This window comes from Castor canadensis, chromosome 18 (assembly GCF_047511655.1).
Source record: "Castor canadensis chromosome 18, mCasCan1.hap1v2, whole genome shotgun sequence".
NCBI classification, from domain to species: domain Eukaryota; kingdom Metazoa; phylum Chordata; class Mammalia; order Rodentia; family Castoridae; genus Castor; species Castor canadensis.
This window is the reverse complement of record NC_133403.1, coordinates 35927940-35935908: the sequence shown is the minus strand read 5'-3', so window position 1 is coordinate 35935908 and position 7969 is coordinate 35927940.

The following is a 7969-nucleotide window of genomic DNA, read 5'->3' as shown; positions in this document are numbered from 1 at the left end:
CCCTTCTGCCTGATAGTTCATGGCAGTTCCCATTACTTCCAGTGTGTCCTGCACAAAACTCCTGCTAGGCACAATGACTTTGTCTCACGGGAACAGCTTCTCCGTGGAACACACTCCCTGTGCTCAGTGGTCACTGTCACATGGCTTTTTTCATTTTCATTTGCAGCACTTAGAGCCACAGTATGTGTGTTCAACTCTTGCATGTGCTGTTTTTATTTCCAGAATGCTTCATCTTCCTCCACTTTTGCAAACCCCTACTCATCCCTCAAAACCTCATTCCATATCACTTCCTATGAGAAACATTGTACATGTCTTCTCTGTGTGTGTGTGGTTGTTCCTTACCCTTTAGTCTATGAGGTTCTCAAAGAAGAGAGCCTGGTTTATTCAGTTGTGTTGCTGCTTCCCACCCCAGTGCCCAGCAGAGAGATGGGTGGGCTCCTAGCAGATGCTCAGAACATCTGTGAGGGAAGAGGAGGTGGATGGGTGGATGGATGGATGGATGGATGGATGCTCTGGCCATACTCCCTGTGTTTTCTCCAGGGAGCCAAGATCTCAAAGTGACTGTGCTACGCTTTTCCTAAATTCCCAGTTGAGCTGGCTGCATCTGGTGCTCAGAAATGCCTGTGCTGGGTCTGATCACCCACATGCAGTGCAAGTGACAACTGATGACCAGAAGCAAAAGGGGCAGAAGGAGGGAGGACGGGGAGCAGCCAGGCCCCACCTTGCTGGGGCCCCAAAGGGCTCACATGGGTCAGCCCCTGCCTCCTGGCTGGGGAACCAGAAACTTCTATGCATAACTACATTTTATCCTTTTACTTTCAACTTACAGATGCTCCTTATTCAGGGACGTCTCTCCTGACCTACAAGACCGAGATGTGACCCCCCAGGTAGACAGGTTGTTTTATTGATCCTCAGTGGGGCAATCGGCCTTGCGAGCTCTCTCTAAGAGTAAGTCTTTCTGGGAGCAGCCTGGATCCAGCTTATTTCCTGCTGTATTTTCATGGGGCCCCAACACAGTCAGCCTTCATTGTTACCCATGGTCTGGTTGTGAGAAGTAAAAATACTCTGGGTATTTGAAACTAGAGGAATTTAATGTAGGGGATTTGTTATCCAAAGGATTGGAAAATCCAGGAAGCAAGTGAGGAGGGCAAGGAAAACAGAGATGAGAGACACAGAGGTATTCCTGCCACCTTAGGACCAGGGGACAGGGAAGAAGAAAGGAGACTGAAGCCAGGGCCTGGGGTCTCCTGGAGAAGGTGGTCTCACAATGAGTCTTGGGCAGGCTGTTTAATACCAAGAGGAGCTGGAGTTTCTGCTGGAACTTGGTCCTTAGAAAATAGGAGAAGAAATACCAAGGCCCTTCACTTTCTCCAGCCTCTAATACATCACAAATACCTCAGTGAAAGCAAAGTGAGAGGAGCTGGGAACCATGGTGTGCATGGCTGTGTAACGGCAGCCAACCGCCAACACAACTCCTAACCCTTGGGTGTGCTTCCTGACCTGCCACCCTGCATCCCAGCTGGTCTGGGAGACAGTATTAGTTACTTTTCTCATTGGTGTAAGCAAATTAAAGGAGGAGGGATTTATTTTGCTCATGGTTTCAGAGGATTTGCTCCAGCATGGCAGGGTAAGCATTTCAGAGCAGCTCACATCATGGAAGCCAGGAGGCAGAGAAAGGAAATATAGAGAGGGTTCAGGGGAGGATATAATCCCAAGGACACATCCCCAAGTGACCTACTTCCCCCAGCTTGGCCCCACCTCCTAGGTTTCCACAATCTCCCAAAATAGCGCCACCAGCTGGGGACCAAGTATTCAACTCCTGAGCCCATGGGGGATATTTCATATTCAAGACATAACAGTGACCAATATAATATGGCACCAATGATGGTGCAGGACTTTGAGGATGCGTCCTCTTGGATTAGTCACATTGGAGAATGCCAGCCGTCATATTGTGAGTGCATTCCAGAGGACTGTGAGAAACCAAGGCTTCCCCCACAGCAGCCTGTACCAAGCTCTAGCCATACCAGTGTGCCATCTTGGAAACAGATCCTGCAGCCCAACCGAGCCTTCAGATAAGACCACAGGTGCCACACTGTCAGATTACAACTTCCCAGTCGAGCCTTCAGATGAGACCACAGGTGCCACACTCTCAGATTACAACTTCCCAATTGAGCCTTCAGATGAGACCACAGGTGCCACACTCTCAGATTACAACTTCACTAGAGACCCTGATCCATGGTCGCCTAGACTTGCTAGCTGCTCTAAGTTCCTCACCCCTGCAGACTGAGAAAATAAATCACATTGTTCAGCCAAAAAATGTTAGGATAATTTTTTAAGACACTTACCTAAGCATCAACACACACGTCTCTTTATATATATATATATATACTATATATGTGTGTGTGTGTATATATGTGTGAAATAAAGATATATATAAGTCCTTGTATATATCTGATACACACACATATATAAATACATATTCAAAGACAATTAATGCATATATATTTTTCTCTCTCTACATGTATATATATATTCCAATTTATAAAAGGATAAGATTTTGAAAGAGGTTTTTACTTTCTGGTGCTTACCTTATTTTTAACCTTTCAATAATGAATTCCTAATTACTTGCAATAGAAAGGAAGGAGAAATAACAGTAGCAGTGGGAAATGTGGGTTATTGGTTGCTTCAAGCCCAGAATCAAGATACACCGAGCCAGTGTAGACACCATGTTAACGAGGGTGACAGAGCCAAAGGAAGAACCTGCCACTGTCTGTCCTGGGCCTCACCACACAGTGAGCGGGGCTCTGAGCTGCCCACAGGCTGTGTTTGGAAAGAGCGGGGTGCTGGACAGCCCCAGCTGGCTGGGAAGAGGTAGAGGCAGGACGGTTGCACTTGGAAAACCTCAAGGTTTTCGAGCTGGCAAGATATGTCAGCAAAAAGCCCTTGCCTGTCTAGACGAAAGTTTGATTTTGAATCAAAAAAGGGAACGTTTGCAAGTCAGAAAGCAGTTTAAGCATTTTTTCCCCTTTGAAAATCACCATGAATTTTTAACCATCAACCCTGAAGAGAGACAGTGAGACTCCAGAGGCGACACCAGGGATTTCAATATTGCTGGCCGCCTGTATGGATCATGAGATGGGGCCATTTCTGAGACTGGACATTGACTCCCTGGGCTGAAGAGAGAGGTTTAACAAGGCCCCAGGGCATCGGGGTGAAAAGACAGCTTCCAGGGCAAGCAACTGAGGCTGGGAATCAGTTCCTCAGGCCGCCTGAGAAAGTAATCAATCTGGCTTCTGACAGGGGAGTCACTGTGCCAGGTCTCGCTGACCTTGGTGGAGAAATCCACACTCCTCACCCTCCCCACGATGAGGGCTTGGTGGTGCTGGAAATCACAGTTCCCCTGAGCCACAAGGAACAGAGGCAAGACCTGATCTAGTGGGATCCGCAGAACTGTCCCTGCCCCACTAACCTGACCCTACTCTGGGCAGAGAGACTGGACATCTGAGGCCCAGCTGGGCACAGGGGGCAGACCAGTGAGGTCATAAGAGATGGAAGTGTGAGCTTAGAATTTGCTAATTCAAGCCATGGAATCCTGAAGTTAAGGGTTCAGTGGAACCCGTGGAAGGACTAGAACAGGAAAAACAGCCCTGGAGGTCCCAGTTCTTCCCCCCTGGCCTCTGTCCCTGTCTACAGAAGGGGTTCCTTACTCCATCTTCAACTGGAAAAGAGCCATTGCTTCTCCGAGCTGTGGGCTGCCCCGTAGGAGCCTGGTTCAAGTTGTTGGTTCAACCAATAGAAGACAATGAATCAATATGCCTGTGTGCCTCTGTGTGTCTGTCTGTCTGCCTATCTTTTATTTCCTTTGTCTCGATCCCAAAGTATCAGAGAAGGAACTCTGATGGGGTGTGCAGAACTGCGGCAGTGGAGGTAGATGAAGGAAGGTGCATTACTAGGGTGTGTCTTTGAAGGGGATGTCCTGTCCAGCCCCCCCTTCCCTCCCTTCTCCCCTTCCCTCCCTCCCTCTCTCTCCCTTTCTTCTTTCCTCCTTCTCTCTCTCTCTCTCTCTCTCTCTCTCTCTCTCTCTCTCTCTCTGGCAGTACTGGGGTTTGAACTCAGGGTCTCACACTTGCTAAGCAGATGCTCTCCCACTTGAGACACTCTGCCAGTCCTTTTTTGTGATAGGTTTTTTTGAGATAGGGTCACAAGAACTGTTTGCCAGGCTAGCTTTGAACCTCAATCCTCCTTATCTCTGCCTCCTGAGTAGCTAGAATTACAGGCATGAGCCACCAGCCCCAGGCTTTCTGGTTGTTCACCATGTGGTTTGGGGGACCCTGTCCTATACCCTGGCTATTGGTCATACCCTGGCTATTAATTGGCACAACACTTCCCCATTTGCGGTCTGGGAACTAGCTTGGAGATTGCATGATGAGATGAGCAAGACTGTGGTTGATTCTTTGGAGTTTAAAGCAGAGAGGAAAAAAATGGACTGGAGTCCCGTGACCTTGAAGAGATCCTGAGTGAGAGACAAACAGGCCAGCACAGGACAGAGGGAATCAGGCAGGGCCTGCAGGCAATGCTGAGTCCTGGATCCAGTTGTTCCTGAAGCTGGCTTGCCCCAAGGCTTTTCAATTCCAGAGACCAGTAACAAGTGACAATTACACACTTTTCAATTATACCACGCCAACTGCAGTCGTGTTTTCAGTCCCTCACAACTAGAATTATCCTAACTACTCCTTTGTTTGCTGGGTTAGATGAGGTGGTAAAAGCGCCCAACATACTTAGCACAGTTGGGTTGGTCAGTCGTTGGGTTCCCACACACTTACTGGTATTTTCAAGGTGACGGGAAGGAAATCTTTCACTTTGTGCCAGGCAAGTGACACACCAGCCAATCCTTGTGCCCTTCCAGTGCCTTCTAAAGCCAGCACTTTCCTGCCTGCCCAGGACTAACTCAGATACCCGCACGCCAGCCAGGAGACCTGCTAGGCTAATCAGCCCAGGCTTACAGGCGTGATGTGCCTTGCTGGAGACGACATTTTGCAAATTCAGGGTGAAATATTTAATTAATCAAAGCTGCTCAGCCAGTTGTCATACCATGCCAGTGCCTGTCTGCCCAGGCAGGGGCCGGATATCCCAGAAAGGACATGAGTGAAGACATCTCTGGGCTTTGCCTTCTCCCTCGCTATGGCCCCTGTCCAAAGGCATCAGTTATGCAGGCAGATTCAGAGCGCCCACTCCTGGCATGTGACATTTCACAGCTCGGAGGTGTCTGGGGTGCCAGCAGCAGGTCCCATCTGTCCCCTGGGAACAGGAGGGTCTCTGCTATGGAACCAGGCAAATGTAATTATTTGCTTTGGACATGGAGGGACCAGATCAGGGAAAAGAGGAGACCAAGTCACAGAGATGTTCTCTGTGTGAACATAGCAGTCTCTTTTTAACTGTTTTAATATGTCTTTAAATTAGCGTATTGTTATTTCACATATTTTTAAATAGGTAATGCCATGGTTCCGTATTTTAAAAACTTGAGATAGTACTTAATATTTGCTTTTACACACACATATGTACATTTGTTTAGTCCTTCCAATAACCCTAGCATCCATTTTACTGATGAACAAACAGAGGCACAGAGTGGTTGACTCATTTGCCCAAAGTCACACAGCCAGCAAACAGCACAGGAGGATTTGAACTGAAGCGTTGTGGCTCGGGTTTCGTGCACACAACCTTGAGACTGAACTGCCTTTCACTCCCTGTGCGCTTTGTTGATGCATTCAGATTATAGAAAATAGACTCATCAGAGGGAAAAGAGCAGAAAGTACAAAAGAAAGAAGTCTTTTGAAATTGCACCACACCCAGGAGTTTCGTTGACTCTTTGTTCAGCCCCATTCTCTGCAAGTGTGTGCACGATTTTACATAAAAACGGGGTTCTATTTGATGTATGTTTTTGTAACCTGCGTGTCATTGAATAGACTGCAAATATACACAGATACTCAAGATCTCCTGTTCCCAGATTCTTCCTTAGAGGAACCAGTAAAATATCCTAAGGACATACTGCCAAATGGACACACAGACAGACACACAGCCACTCAACACACACACACATATCACGTGCATGCATTTTGCTCTTACACAAATGGCAACCTGCCAGCCTCCTTACACAATATTCTATGCCCTCTTTCTTTTCTTCTTTCCTCCCTCCCTCCCTTCCTCTCTCTTTCTCTCCCTTCCTTTCTTTCTCTTTCTTTTTCTCTTTTCTATCTTTCTTCCTCTCTCCTCTCTCCTTCCTTCCTTGCTTCCTTCCTCTCTTTCTGTCTCTCTTTCTTGCTCTTTCTCTTTTTCTCTCTTTCTTTCTCTTGTTTCCCTCTTTCTTTCCTTCTCTCTTTCTTTCTTTCCTGCTTTCCTTTCTTTCTATCTGGCTATGTAGCCCAGGCTGGCCATTCTGGTGCCTCAGCCTCCAGAGTGCTGGGATTATAAGTGTGTGACACCATTTCTGGCTGTTTTCCTTTGTTAACTGGTTTTGTTTGTTGTTTTTGGTGATGCTGGGGTTTGAACTCAGGGCCTTGTGCTTGCTAGGCAGGTACTCTACCACTTGAACCATTCTGCCAGCCCGTTAACTAATTCTTCTTGGAGAACAGACTCTATTCCCATGGAAAGAGCTCCTTCATTCTTTTATGACACCACATCTCGTTCTGTCATCTGCTTGCACCATGTTACATCATCACTCCACGTGGGTAAATGCTTCTATTCTTAAAAGGATGAGATTTGAAGTGAAACTTAAAATAAAAAGGCAGAGAGGAAATGGGTGGAACAAAGAAAAGAAAGAGAGATCATTTGATGGCCAGAGAGAGAACAGAGCCAACTTCTAGAAACAGCGTACCAAAAGACCCTGGGGCTCACAGAATTGAAAGAGGTTGTTTGTGGCAGTTTCCCAGCACAAAGCAAGACACCAGATGATCTCCAAAAAGACAGCCACCCTGACCATGGTGGACATTACAGCTTCTCATGAGAAGAGTCCTCTTTATTCCAGAGCAGTGGGAGGCACCCACGGGCACCCATTCCAGCAATTAAGTAGGAACGTCTCACTGGCCCTTCCCTGGGAAGCCCCAACCAGGCTGAAAACCAGGCTTTCCCACCCCCACGGGTGGGATTCAGGGATGGGAGAAGCCTTGGCTCCATCGCTCTATCCAGGGACCCATGCTTGTCCTTCTGGTCAGCCCCACAGAGTCACAGGTCAAGGGGCTTCCTAGTCTTGTTGTCCCAGAATTCAGCAGGGCCACATATTCTCTGCAGAGCTGGGAATTCCTTTGCCTCCCACCAGGACCTGTATGGAAAGATGTAGGAAAGGTGTTAAGCCCTCAGCAATTATCACCTCTGGAGGGAGGAGGGGGTCCAGATGGGCTCAAGCAGAATTGCATGCTTTCATTAAGGTCCAAAGGCCTGGGGCTATGCGTGTGTGCATGTGTGTGTGTCTGTGTGTGCATGTGTGTCTGTGTGTGCACGTGTGTCTGTGTGTGTGCATGTGTGTGTCTGTGTGTGCATGCGTGTCTGTGTGTGTGCATGTGTGTGCGTGTGTGCTTGTGTTTTCGCTAGGATTTCCCCACTTTGTGAGTTTCAGAGCCTCTTGAAATGCTGGAGGGAGGGAGGGTGGAGTGGGTGGAGGGGACTGAGGCATGGCAGAAGTGGACCCCTGATTCGAGAACTTTCTAAGACCCCATGAGCCCAGTGGGGCTTGAGGAGGGTGGATGCGCTAGGACCCACGTCACCCATTTGGAGTCATCCTGTCTTCTAGACCCCCATCTTTGTCTGAGAAAGGCTAGTCATTCATCTGGTCTACCTCCCCTCAGTGGGTTCTGAACCTCTGCCCGGGGGGAGGTTGTTTTCGAGTGGCTATGACAGCTGCTGTGTGCTTTGCTCTATTTGAACATATTGGCTTGTTCCGTTCTCTCTGGATCCCTGTTCAGCAGGCTCCTGGTTA